Source organism: Rhinoderma darwinii, chromosome 3, assembly GCF_050947455.1.
Source record: "Rhinoderma darwinii isolate aRhiDar2 chromosome 3, aRhiDar2.hap1, whole genome shotgun sequence".
NCBI classification, from domain to species: domain Eukaryota; kingdom Metazoa; phylum Chordata; class Amphibia; order Anura; family Rhinodermatidae; genus Rhinoderma; species Rhinoderma darwinii.
The window spans coordinates 415391959-415404536 of NC_134689.1; the positions used below are offsets into that span (position 1 = coordinate 415391959).

The 12578-nt window shown below is 38.3% G+C and overlaps 17 non-coding genes across 17 annotated transcripts; 10 read left to right on the forward strand and 7 right to left on the reverse strand.

The window, feature by feature from the left end:
• Nucleotides 1–2001: 2001 nt before the first annotated feature.
• TRNAE-UUC (transfer RNA glutamic acid (anticodon UUC)) lies at nucleotides 2002–2073 on the forward strand. Its single transcript has one exon. It is a non-coding gene; the product is annotated as a tRNA-Glu (tRNA).
• A 651-nt stretch (nucleotides 2074–2724) lies between these two features.
• Nucleotides 2725–2796, forward strand: TRNAE-UUC (transfer RNA glutamic acid (anticodon UUC)). Its single transcript has one exon. It is a non-coding gene; the product is annotated as a tRNA-Glu (tRNA).
• Nucleotides 2797–3449: 653 nt separating this feature from the next.
• TRNAE-UUC (transfer RNA glutamic acid (anticodon UUC)) lies at nucleotides 3450–3521 on the forward strand. The gene has a single exon. It is a non-coding gene; the product is annotated as a tRNA-Glu (tRNA).
• A 1195-nt stretch (nucleotides 3522–4716) lies between these two features.
• Nucleotides 4717–4789, reverse strand: TRNAN-AUU (transfer RNA asparagine (anticodon AUU)). Its single transcript has one exon. It is a non-coding gene; the product is annotated as a tRNA-Asn (tRNA).
• Nucleotides 4790–4901: 112 nt separating this feature from the next.
• On the forward strand, nucleotides 4902–4973 carry TRNAE-UUC (transfer RNA glutamic acid (anticodon UUC)). Its single transcript has one exon. It is a non-coding gene; the product is annotated as a tRNA-Glu (tRNA).
• Nucleotides 4974–6167: 1194 nt separating this feature from the next.
• TRNAM-CAU (transfer RNA methionine (anticodon CAU)) lies at nucleotides 6168–6240 on the reverse strand. Its single transcript has one exon. It is a non-coding gene; the product is annotated as a tRNA-Met (tRNA).
• Nucleotides 6241–6351: 111 nt separating this feature from the next.
• Nucleotides 6352–6423, forward strand: TRNAE-UUC (transfer RNA glutamic acid (anticodon UUC)). The gene has a single exon. It is a non-coding gene; the product is annotated as a tRNA-Glu (tRNA).
• A 653-nt stretch (nucleotides 6424–7076) lies between these two features.
• Nucleotides 7077–7148, forward strand: TRNAE-UUC (transfer RNA glutamic acid (anticodon UUC)). The gene has a single exon. It is a non-coding gene; the product is annotated as a tRNA-Glu (tRNA).
• Nucleotides 7149–8343: 1195 nt separating this feature from the next.
• On the reverse strand, nucleotides 8344–8416 carry TRNAN-AUU (transfer RNA asparagine (anticodon AUU)). Its single transcript has one exon. It is a non-coding gene; the product is annotated as a tRNA-Asn (tRNA).
• A 653-nt stretch (nucleotides 8417–9069) lies between these two features.
• Nucleotides 9070–9142, reverse strand: TRNAM-CAU (transfer RNA methionine (anticodon CAU)). Its single transcript has one exon. It is a non-coding gene; the product is annotated as a tRNA-Met (tRNA).
• A 111-nt stretch (nucleotides 9143–9253) lies between these two features.
• On the forward strand, nucleotides 9254–9325 carry TRNAE-UUC (transfer RNA glutamic acid (anticodon UUC)). Its single transcript has one exon. It is a non-coding gene; the product is annotated as a tRNA-Glu (tRNA).
• Nucleotides 9326–9794: 469 nt separating this feature from the next.
• Nucleotides 9795–9867, reverse strand: TRNAM-CAU (transfer RNA methionine (anticodon CAU)). Its single transcript has one exon. It is a non-coding gene; the product is annotated as a tRNA-Met (tRNA).
• A 111-nt stretch (nucleotides 9868–9978) lies between these two features.
• On the forward strand, nucleotides 9979–10050 carry TRNAE-UUC (transfer RNA glutamic acid (anticodon UUC)). Its single transcript has one exon. It is a non-coding gene; the product is annotated as a tRNA-Glu (tRNA).
• Nucleotides 10051–10519: 469 nt separating this feature from the next.
• Nucleotides 10520–10592, reverse strand: TRNAM-CAU (transfer RNA methionine (anticodon CAU)). Its single transcript has one exon. It is a non-coding gene; the product is annotated as a tRNA-Met (tRNA).
• A 111-nt stretch (nucleotides 10593–10703) lies between these two features.
• On the forward strand, nucleotides 10704–10775 carry TRNAE-UUC (transfer RNA glutamic acid (anticodon UUC)). The gene has a single exon. It is a non-coding gene; the product is annotated as a tRNA-Glu (tRNA).
• Nucleotides 10776–11244: 469 nt separating this feature from the next.
• On the reverse strand, nucleotides 11245–11317 carry TRNAM-CAU (transfer RNA methionine (anticodon CAU)). Its single transcript has one exon. It is a non-coding gene; the product is annotated as a tRNA-Met (tRNA).
• Nucleotides 11318–11428: 111 nt separating this feature from the next.
• Nucleotides 11429–11500, forward strand: TRNAE-UUC (transfer RNA glutamic acid (anticodon UUC)). Its single transcript has one exon. It is a non-coding gene; the product is annotated as a tRNA-Glu (tRNA).
• Nucleotides 11501–12578: the final 1078 nt, after the last annotated feature.

Consider the following 12578-nt stretch of genomic DNA (forward strand, 5'->3'; position numbering starts at 1 on the left):
CTTTTCACCAGATCCTATTTGAGCTTGAAAACTCAAATAATTCCTATTGTTCCCTTCTCACTCCAAGTCAACAACCCCTTTATCCTGTCAGTTTGGCTAATTTTCCTTTTTTTAATGAACTAGTTTCGCCAATAAATAAGAAACCATCAGACTATTTCACCCAATCTGATTGGGACTTTGCTTTAATATTGTTTCTTTTTAGGCAAGATCCTATTTTGGATTTAAAGCTCAAATCATTCCCATCTCTTCTACTCACTCAAAAATGACAAGGAAATCAACAACACTTTCCTCATATATTAAAAACGTTTCGGCAGAAAAACACGATTTCCTGCATGAATGGAGGAAGACAAAAACTCACTGAACAGTGCCTCGTGTGTGGATCGAACTCACGACCTTCAGATTATTAGACTGACACGCTTCCTACTGCGCTAACGAGGCAACCACCAGATGTTTGTAGACAAGCTCAAAGCGGCAAAATGAAAAAAATATATATATATTTTCTTTATTCCCACTTTTTCTTAGTCCATGACTCATTTTACTTAATAACTGCTCCCATATGGTCTAGCGGTTAGGATTCCTGGTTTTCACCCATGTTGCCTGGGTTTGACTCCCGGTATGGGAAAAAACCTTTTATTAGTCTTGCACTTTCAAAGGTTGAGCGTTATAGGATAAAAGTGCTCTTTGTGGCCATAAATTCTAATTTATCTTTGTTTACCCATTCCTCCTCTTTTCACCAGATCCTATTTGAGCTTGAAAACTCAAATAATTCCTATTGTTCCCTTCTCACTCCAAGTCAACAACCCCTTTATCCTGTCAGTTTGGCTAATTTTCCTTTTTTTAATGAACTAGTTTCGCCAATAAATAAGAAACCATCAGACTATTTCACCCAATCTGATTGGGACTTTGCTTTAATATTGTTTCTTTTTAGGCAAGATCCTATTTTGGATTTAAAGCTCAAATCATTCCCATCTCTTCTACTCACTCAAAAATGACAAGGAAATCAACAACACTTTCCTCATATATTAAAAATGTTTCGGCAGAAAAACCCGATTTCCTGCATGAATGGAGGAAGACAAAAACTCACTGAACAGTGCCTCGTGTGTGGATCGAACTCACGACCTTCAGATTATTAGACTGACACGCTTCCTACTGCGCTAACGAGGCAACCACCAGATGTTTGTAGACAAGCTCAAAGCGGCAAAATGAAAAAAATATATATATATTTTCTTTATTCCCACTTTTTCTTAGTCCATGACTCATTTTACTTAATAACTGCTCCCATATGGTCTAGCGGTTAGGATTCCTGGTTTTCACCCAGGTGGCCCGGTTTCAACTCCCGGTATGGGAAAAAACCTTTTACTAGTCTTGCACTTTCAAAGGTTGAGCGTTATAGGATAAAAGTGCTCTTTGTGGCCATAAATTCTAACTTATCTTTGTTTACCCAATCCTCCTCTTTTCACCAGATCCTATTTGAGCTTGAAAACTCAAGTAATTCCTATTGTTCCCTTCTCACTCCAAGTCAACAACCCCTTTATCCTGTCAGTTTGGCTCATTTTCCTTTTTTTAATGAACTAGTTTCGCCAATAAATAAGAAACCATCAGACTATTTCACCCAATCTGATTGGGACTTTGCTTTAATATTGTTTCTTTTTAGGCAAGATCCTATTTTGGATTTAAAGCTCAAATCATTCCCATCTCTTCTACTCACTCAAAAATGACAAGGAAATCAACAACACTTTCCTCATATATTAAAAACGTTTCGGCAGAAAAACCCGATTTCCTGCATGAATGGAGGAAGACAAAAACTCACTGAACAGTGCCTCGTGTGTGGATCGAACTCACGACCTTCAGATTATTAGACTGACACGCTTCCTACTGCGCTAACGAGGCAACCACCAGATGTTTGTAGACAAGCTCAAAGCGGCAAAATGAAAAAATATATATACATTTTCTTTATTCCCACTTTTTCTTAGTCCATGACTCATTATACTTAATAACTGCTCCCATATGGTCTAGCGGTTAGGATTCCTGGTCTTCACCCAGGTGGCCTGGGTTCGACTCCCGGTATGGGAAAGAACCTTTTACTTCTTGCATTTTCAAAGGTTGAGCGTTATAGGAAAAAAGTGCTCTTTGTGGCCATAAATTCTAACTTATCTTTGTTTACCCATTCCTCCTCTTTTCACCAGATCCTATTTGAGCTTGAAAACTCAAATAATTCCTATTGTTCCCTTCTCACTCCAAGTCAACAACCCCTTTATCCTGTCAGTTTGGCTAATTTTCCTTTTTTTAATGAACTAGTTTCGCCAATAAATAAGAAACCATCAGACTATTTCACCCAATCTGATTGGGACTTTGCTTTAATATTGTTTCTTTTTAGGCAAGATCCTATTTTGGATTTAAAGCTCAAATCATTCCCATCTCTTCTACTCACTCAAAAATGACAAGGAAATCAACAACACTTTCCTCATATATTAAAAACGTTTCGGCAGAAAAACCCGATTTCCTGCATGAATGGAGGAAGACAAAAACTCACTGAACAGTGCCTCGTGTGAGGATCAAACTCACGACCTTCAGATTATGAGACTGACACGCTTCCTACTGCGCTAACGAGGCAACCACCAGATGTTTGTAGACAAGCTCAAAGCGGCAAAATGAAAAAATATATATACATTTTCTTTATTCCCACTTTTTCTTAGTCCATGACTCATTATACTTAATAACTGCTCCCATATGGTCTAGCGGTTAGGATTCCTGGTTTTCACCCAGGTGGCCCGGGTTCGACTCCCGGTATGGGAAAAAACCTTTTACTAGTCTTGCACTTTCAAAGGTTGAGCGTTATAGGATAAAAGTGCTCTTTGTGGCCATAAATTCTAACTTATCTTTGTTTACCCATTCCTCCTCTTTTCACCAGATCCTATTTGAGCTTGAAAACTCAAATAATTCCTATTGTTCCCTTCTCACTCCAAGTCAACAACCCCTTTATCCTGTCAGTTTGGCTAATTTTCCTTTTTTTAATGAACTAGTTTCGCCAATAAATAAGAAACCATCAGACTATTTCACCCAATCTGATTGGGACTTTGCTTTAATATTGTTTCTTTTTAGGCAAGATCCTATTTTGGATTTAAAGCTCAAATCATTCCCATCTCTTCTACTCACTCAAAAATGACAAGGAAATCAACAACACTTTCCTCATATATTAAAAACGTTTCGGCAGAAAAACCCGATTTCCTGCATGAATGGAGGAAGACAAAAACTCACTGAACAGTGCCTCGTGTGAGGATCGAACTCACGACCTTCAGATTATGAGACTGACACGCTTCCTACTGCGCTAACGAGCCAACCACCAGATGTTTGTAGACAAGCTCAAAGCGGCAAAATTAAAAAATATATATACATTTTCTTTATTCCCACTTTTTCTTAGTCCATGACTCATTACACTAAATAACTGCTCCCATATGGTCTAGCGGTTAGGATTCCTGGTTTTCACCCAGGTGGCCCGGGTTCGACTCCCGGTATGGGAAAAAACCTTTTACTAGTCTTGCACTTTCAAAGGTTGAGCGTTATAGGATAAAAGTGCTCTTTGTGGCCATAAATTCTAACTTATCTTTGTTTACCCATTCCTCCTCTTTTCACCAGATCCTATTTGAGCTTGAAAACTCAAATAATTCCTATTGTTCCCTTCTCACTCCAAGTCAACAACCCCTTTATCCTGTCAGTTTGGCTAATTTTCCTTTTTTTAATGAACTAGTTTCGCCAATAAATAAGAAACCATCAGACTATTTCACCCAATCTGATTGGGACTTTGCTTTAATATTGTTTCTTTTTAGGCAAGATCCTATTTTGGATTTAAAGCTCAAATCATTCCCATCTCTTCTACTCACTCAAAAATGACAAGGAAATCAACAACACTTTCCTCATATATTAAAAACGTTTCGGCAGAAAAACCCGATTTCCTGCATGAATGGAGGAAGACAAAAACTCACTGAACAGTGCCTCGTGTGTGGATCGAACTCACGACCTTCAGATTATTAGACTGACACGCTTCCTACTGCGCTAACGAGGCAACCACCAGATGTTTGTAGATAAGCTCAAAGCGGCAAAATGAAAAAAATATATATATATTTTCTTTATTCCCACTTTTTCTTAGTCCATGACTCATTTTACTTAATAACTGCTCCCATATGGTCTAGCGGTTAGGATTCCTGGTTTTCACCCAGGTGGCCCGGTTTCAACTCCCGGTATGGGAAAAAACCTTTTACTAGTCTTGCACTTTCAAAGGTTGAGCGTTATAGGATAAAAGTGCTCTTTGTGGCCATAAATTCTAACTTATCTTTGTTTACCCAATCCTCCTCTTTTCACCAGATCCTATTTGAGCTTGAAAACTCAAGTAATTCCTATTGTTCCCTTCTCACTCCAAGTCAACAACCCCTTTATCCTGTCAGTTTGGCTCATTTTCCTTTTTTTAATGAACTAGTTTCGCCAATAAATAAGAAACCATCAGACTATTTCACCCAATCTGATTGGGACTTTGCTTTAATATTGTTTATTTTTAGGCAAGATCCTATTTTGGATTTAAAGCTCAAATCATTCCCATCTCTTCTACTCACTCAAAAATGACAAGGAAATCAACAACACTTTCCTCATATATTAAAAACGTTTCGGCAGAAAAACCCGATTTCCTGCATGAATGGAGGAAGACAAAAACTCACTGAACAGTGCCTCGTGTGTGGATCGAACTCACGACCTTCAGATTAATAGACTGACACGCTTCCTACTGCGCTAACGAGGCAACCACCAGATGTTTGTAAACAAGCTCAAAGCGGCAAAATGAAAAAAAAATATATATATTTTCTTTATTCCCACTTTTTCATAGTCCATGACTCATTTTACTTAATAACTGCTCCCATATGGTCTAGCGGTTAGGATTCCTGGTTTTCACCCAGGTGGCCCGGGTTCGACTCCCGGTATGGGAAAAAACATTTTACTAGTCTTGCACTTTCAAAGGTTGAGCGTTATAGGATAAAAGTGCTCTTTGTGGCCATAAATTCTAACTTATCTTTGTTTACCCATTCCTCCTCTTTTCACCAGATCCTATTTGAGCTTGAAAACTCAAATAATTCCTATTGTTCCCTTCTCACTCCAAGTCAACAACCCCTTTATCCTGTCAGTTTGGCTAATTTTCCTTTTTTTAATGAACTAGTTTCGCCAATAAATAAGAAACCATCAGACTATTTCACCCAATCTGATTGGGACTTTGCTTTAATATTGTTTCTTTTTAGGCAAGATCCTATTTTGGATTTAAAGCTCAAATCATTCCCATCTCTTCTACTCACTCAAAAATGACAAGGAAATCAACAACACTTTCCTCATATATTAAAAACGTTTCGGAAGAAAAACCCGATTTCCTGCATGAATGGAGGAAGACAAAAACTCACTGAACAGTGCCTCGTGTGAGGACCGAACTCACGACCTTCAGATTATGAGACTGACACGCTTCCTACTGCGCTAACGAGGCAACCACCAGATGTTTGTAGACAATCTCAAAGCGGCAAAATGAAAAAATATATATACATTTTCTTTATTCCCACTTTTTCTTAGTCCATGACTCATTATACTTAATAACTGCTCCCATATGGTCTAGCGGTTAGGATTCCTGGTTTTCACCCATGTTGCCTGGGTTCGACTCCCGGTATGGGAAAAAACATTTTACTAGTCTTGCACTTTCAAAGGTTGAGCGTTATAGGATAAAAGTGCTCTTTGTGGCCATAAATTCTAACTTATCTTTGTTTACCCATTCCTCCTCTTTTCACCAGATCCTATTTGAGCTTGAAAACTCAAATAATTCCTATTGTTCCCTTCTCACTCCAAGTCAACAACCCCTTTATCCTGTCAGTTTGGCTAATTTTCCTTTTTTTAATGAACTAGTTTCGCCAATAAATAAGAAACCATCAGACTATTTCACCCAATCTGATTGGGACTTTGCTTTAATATTGTTTCTTTTTAGGCAAGATCCTATTTTGGATTTAAAGCTCAAATCATTCCCATCTCTTCTACTCACTCAAAAATGACAAGGAAATCAACAACACTTTCCTCATATATTAAAAACGTTTCGGCAGAAAAACCCGATTTCCTGCATGAATGGAGGAAGACAAAAACTCACTGAACAGTGCCTCGTGTGAGGATCGAACTCACGACCTTCAGATTATGAGACTGACACGCTTCCTACTGCGCTAACGAGGCAACCACCAGATGTTTGTAGACAAGCTCAAAGCGGCAAAATGAAAAAATATATATACATTTTCTTTATTCCCACTTTTTCTTAGTCCATGACTCATTATACTTAATAACTGCTCCCATATGGTCTAGCGGTTAGGATTCCTGGTTTTCACCCAGGTGGCCCGGGTTCGACTCCCGGTATGGGAAAAAACCTTTTACTAGTCTTGCACTTTCAAAGGTTGAGCGTTATAGGATAAAAGTGCTCTTTGTGGCCATAAATTCTAACTTATCTTTGTTTACCCATTCCTCCTCTTTTCACCAGATCCTATTTGAGCTTGAAAACTCAAATAATTCCTATTGTTCCCTTCTCACTCCAAGTCAACAACCCCTTTATCCTGTCAGTTTGGCTAATTTTCCTTTTTTTAATGAACTAGTTTCGCCAATAAATAAGAAACCATCAGACTATTTCACCCAATCTGATTGGGACTTTGCTTTAATATTGTTTCTTTTTAGGCAAGATCCTATTTTGGATTTAAAGCTCAAATCATTCCCATCTCTTCTACTCACTCAAAAATGACAAGGAAATCAACAACACTTTCCTCATATATTAAAAACGTTTCGGCAGAAAAACCCGATTTCCTGCATGAATGGAGGAAGACAAAAACTCACTGAACAGTGCCTCGTGTGAGGATCGAACTCACGACCTTCAGATTATGAGACTGACACGCTTCCTACTGCGCTAACGAGCCAACCACCAGATGTTTGTAGACAAGCTCAAAGCGGCAAAATTAAAAAATATATATACATTTTCTTTATTCCCACTTTTTCTTAGTCCATGACTCATTATTCTTAATAACTGCTCCCATATGGTCTAGCGGTTAGGATTCCTGGTTTTCACCCAGGTGGCCCGGGTTCGACTCCCGGTAAGGGAAAAAACCTTTTACTAGTCTTGCACTTTCAAAGGTTGAGCGTTATAGGATAAAAGTGCTCTTTGTGGCCATAAATTCTAACTTATCTTTGTTTACCCATTCCTCCTCTTTTCACCAGATCCTATTTGAGCTTGAAAACTCAAATAATTCCTATTGTTCCCTTCTCACTCCAAGTCAACAACCCCTTTATCCTGTCAGTTTGGCTAATTTTCCTTTTTTTAATGAACTAGTTCCGCCAATAAATAAGAAACCATCAGACTATTTCACCCAATCTGATTGGGACTTTGCTTTAATATTGTTTCTTTTTAGGCAAGATCCTATTTTGGATTTAAAGCTCAAATCATTCCCATCTCTTCTACTCACTCAAAAATGACAAGGAAATCAACAACACTTTCCTCATATATTAAAAACGTTTCGGCAGAAAAACCCGATTTCCTGCATGAATGGAGGAAGACAAAAACTCACTGAACAGTGCCTCGTGTGTGGATCGAACTCACGACCTTCAGATTATTAGACTGACACGCTTCCTACTGCGCTAACGAGGCAACCACCAGATGTTTGTAGACAAGCTCAAAGCGGCAAAATGAAAAAAATATATATATATTTTCTTTATTCCCACTTTTTCTTAGTCCATGACTCATTTTACTTAATAACTGCTCCCATATGGTCTAGCGGTTAGGATTCCTGGTTTTCACCCAGGTGGCCCGGTTTCAACTCCCGGTATGGGAAAAAACCTTTTACTAGTCTTGCACTTTCAAAGGTTGAGCGTTATAGGATAAAAGTGCTCTTTGTGGCCATAAATTCTAACTTATCTTTGTTTACCCAATCCTCCTCTTTTCACCAGATCCTATTTGAGCTTGAAAACTCAAGTAATTCCTATTGTTCCCTTCTCACTCCAAGTCAACAACCCCTTTATCCTGTCAGTTTGGCTCATTTTCCTTTTTTTAATGAACTAGTTTCGCCAATAAATAAGAAACCATCAGACTATTTCACCCAATCTGATTGGGACTTTGCTTTAATATTGTTTATTTTTAGGCAAGATCCTATTTTGGATTTAAAGCTCAAATCATTCCCATCTCTTCTACTCACTCAAAAATGACAAGGAAATCAACAACACTTTCCTCATATATTAAAAACGTTTCGGCAGAAAAACCCGATTTCCTGCATGAATGGAGGAAGACAAAAACTCACTGAACAGTGCCTCGTGTGTGGATCGAACTCACGACCTTCAGATTAATAGACTGACACGCTTCCTACTGCGCTAACGAGGCAACCACCAGATGTTTGTAAACAAGCTCAAAGCGGCAAAATGAAAAAAAAATATATATATTTTCTTTATTCCCACTTTTTCATAGTCCATGACTCATTTTACTTAATAACTGCTCCCATATGGTCTAGCGGTTAGGATTCCTGGTTTTCACCCATGTTGCCTGGGTTCGACTCCCGGTATGGGAAAAAACCTTTTACTAGTCTTGCACTTTCAAAGGTTGAGCGTTATAGGATAAAAGTGCTCTTTGTGGCCATAAATTCTAATTTATCTTTGTTTACCCATTCCTCCTCTTTTCACCAGATCCTATTTGAGCTTGAAAACTCAAATAATTCCTATTGTTCCCTTCTCACTCCAAGTCAACAACCCCTTTATCCTGTCAGTTTGGCTAATTTTCCTTTTTTTAATGAACTAGTTTCGCCAATAAATAAGAAACCATCAGACTATTTCACCCAATCTGATTGGGACTTTGCTTTAATATTGTTTCTTTTTAGGCAAGATCCTATTTTGGATTTAAAGCTCAAATCATTCCCATCTCTTCTACTCACTCAAAAATGACAAGGAAATCAACAACACTTTCCTCATATATTAAAAACGTTTCGGCAGAAAAACCCGATTTCCTGCATGAATGGAGGAAGACAAAAACTCACTGAACAGTGCCTCGTGTGAGGATCGAACTCACGACCTTCAGATTATGAGACTGACACGCTTCCTACTGCGCTAACGAGGCAACCACCAGATGTTTGTAGACAAGCTCAAAGCGGCAAAATGAAAAAATATATATACATTTTCTTTATTCCCACTTTTTCTTAGTCCATGACTCATTATACTTAATAACTGCTCCCATATGGTCTAGCGGTTAGGATTCCTGGTTTTCACCCAGGTGGCCCGGGTTCGACTCCCGGTATGGGAAAAAACCTTTTACTAGTCTTGCACTTTCAAAGGTTGAGCGTTATAGGATAAAAGTGCTCTTTGTGGCCATAAATTCTAACTTATCTTTGTTTACCCATTCCTCCTCTTTTCACCAGATCCTATTTGAGCTTGAAAACTCAAATAATTCCTATTTTTCCCTTCTCACTCCAAGTCAACAACCCCTTTATCCTGTCAGTTTGGCTAATTTTCCTTTTTTTAATGAACTAGTTCCGCCAATAAATAAGAAACCATCAGACTATTTCACCCAATCTGATTGGGACTTTGCTTTAATATTGTTTCTTTTTAGGCAAGATCCTATTTTGGATTTAAAGCTCAAATCATTCCCATCTCTTCTACTCACTCAAAAATGACAAGGAAATCAACAACACTTTCCTCATATATTAAAAACGTTTCGGCAGAAAAACCCGATTTCCTGCATGAATGGAGGAAGACAAAAACTCACTGAACAGTGCCTCGTGTGAGGATCGAACTCACGACCTTCAGATTATGAGACTGACACGCTTCCTACTGCGCTAACGAGGCAACCACCAGATGTTTGTAGACAAGCTCAAAGCGGCAAAATTAAAAAATATATATACATTTTCTTTATTCCCACTTTTTCTTAGTCCATGACTCATTATACTTAATAACTGCTCCCATATGGTCTAGCGGTTAGGATTCCTGGTTTTCACCCAGGTGGCCCGGGTTCAACTCCCGGTATGGGAAAAAACCTTTTACTAGTCTTGCACTTTCAAAGGTTGAGCGTTATAGGATAAAAGTGCTCTTTGTGGCCATAAATTCTAACTTATCTCTGTTTACCCATTCCTCCTCTTTTCACCAGATCCTATTTGAGCTTGAAAACTCAAATAATTCCTATTGTTCCCTTCTCACTCCAAGTCAACAACCCCTTTATCCTGTCAGTTTGGCTAATTTTCCTTTTTTTAATGAACTAGTTTCGCCAATAAATAAGAAACCATCAGACTATTTCACCCAATCTGATTGGGACTTTGCTTTAATATTGTTTCTTTTTAGGCAAGATCCTATTTTGGATTTAAAGCTCAAATCATTCCCATCTCTTCTACTCACTCAAAAATGACAAGGAAATCAACAACACTTTCCTCATATATTAAAAACGTTTCGGCAGAAAAACCCGATTTCCTGCATGAATGGAGGAAGACAAAAACTCACTGAACAGTGCCTCGTGTGAGGATCGAACTCACGACCTTCAGATTATGAGACTGACACGCTTCCTACTGCGCTAACGAGGCAACCACCAGATGTTTGTAGACAAGCTCAAAGCGGCAAAATGAAAAAATATATATACATTTTCTTTATTCCCACTTTTTCTTAGTCCATGACTCATTATACTTAATAACTGCTCCCATATGGTCTAGCGGTTAGGATTCCTGGTTTTCACCCAGGTGGCCCGGGTTCGACTCCCGGTATGGGAAAAAACCTTTTACTAGTCTTGCACTTTCAAAGGTTGAGCGTTATAGGATAAAAGTGCTCTTTGTGGCCATAAATTCTAACTTATCTTTGTTTACCCATTCCTCCTCTTTTCACCAGATCCTATTTGAGCTTGAAAACTCAAATAATTCCTATTTTTCCCTTCTCACTCCAAGTCAACAACCCCTTTATCCTGTCAGTTTGGCTAATTTTCCTTTTTTTAATGAACTAGTTCCGCCAATAAATAAGAAACCATCAGACTATTTCACCCAATCTGATTGGGACTTTGCTTTAATATTGTTTCTTTTTAGGCAAGATCCTATTTTGGATTTAAAGCTCAAATCATTCCCATCTCTTCTACTCACTCAAAAATGACAAGGAAATCAACAACACTTTCCTCATATATTAAAAACGTTTCGGCAGAAAAACCCGATTTCCTGCATGAATGGAGGAAGACAAAAACTCACTGAACAGTGCCTCGTGTGAGGATCGAACTCACGACCTTCAGATTATGAGACTGACACGCTTCCTACTGCGCTAACGAGGCAACCACCAGATGTTTGTAGACAAGCTCAAAGCGGCAAAATTAAAAAATATATATACATTTTCTTTATTCCCACTTTTTCTTAGTCCATGACTCATTATACTTAATAACTGCTCCCATATGGTCTAGCGGTTAGGATTCCTGGTTTTCACCCAGGTGGCCCGGGTTCAACTCCCGGTATGGGAAAAAACCTTTTACTAGTCTTGCACTTTCAAAGGTTGAGCGTTATAGGATAAAAGTGCTCTTTGTGGCCATAAATTCTAACTTATCTCTGTTTACCCATTCCTCCTCTTTTCACCAGATCCTATTTGAGCTTGAAAACTCAAATAATTCCTATTGTTCCCTTCTCACTCCAAGTCAACAACCCCTTTATCCTGTCAGTTTGGCTAATTTTCCTTTTTTTAATGAACTAGTTTCGCCAATAAATAAGAAACCATCAGACTATTTCACCCAATCTGATTGGGACTTTGCTTTAATATTGTTTCTTTTTAGGCAAGATCCTATTTTGGATTTAAAGCTCAAATCATTCCCATCTCTTCTACTCACTCAAAAATGACAAGGAAATCAACAACACTTTCCTCATATATTAAAAACGTTTCGGCAGAAAAACCCGATTTCCTGCATGAATGGAGGAAGACAAAAACTCACTGAACAGTGCCTCGTGTGAGGATCGAACTCACGACCTTCAGATTATGATACTGACACGCTTCCTACTGCGCTAACTAGGCAACCACCAGATGTTTGTAAACAAGCTCAAAGCGGCAAAATGAAAAAATATATATACATTTTCTTTATTCCCACTTTTTCTTAGTCCATGACTCATTACACTAAATAACTGCGCCCATATGGTCTAGCGGTTAGGATTCCTGGTTTTCACCCATGGTGCCCGGGTTCGACTCCCGGTATGTGAAAGAACCTTTTACTAGTCTTGCACTTTCAAAGGTTGAGCGTTATAGGATAAAAGTGCTCTTTGTGGCCATAAATTCTAACTTATCTTTGTTTACCCATTCCTCCTCTTTTCACCAGATCCTATTTGAGCTTGAAAACTCAAATAATTCCTATTGTTCCCTTCTCACTCCAAGTCAACAACCCCTTTATCCTGTCAGTTTGGCTAATTTTCCTTTTTTTAATGAACTAGTTTCGCCAATAAATAAGAAACCATCAGACTATTTCACCCAATCTGATTGGGACTTTGCTTTAATATTGTTTCTTTTTAGGCAAGATCCTATTTTGGATTTAAAGCTCAAATCATTCCCATCTCTCC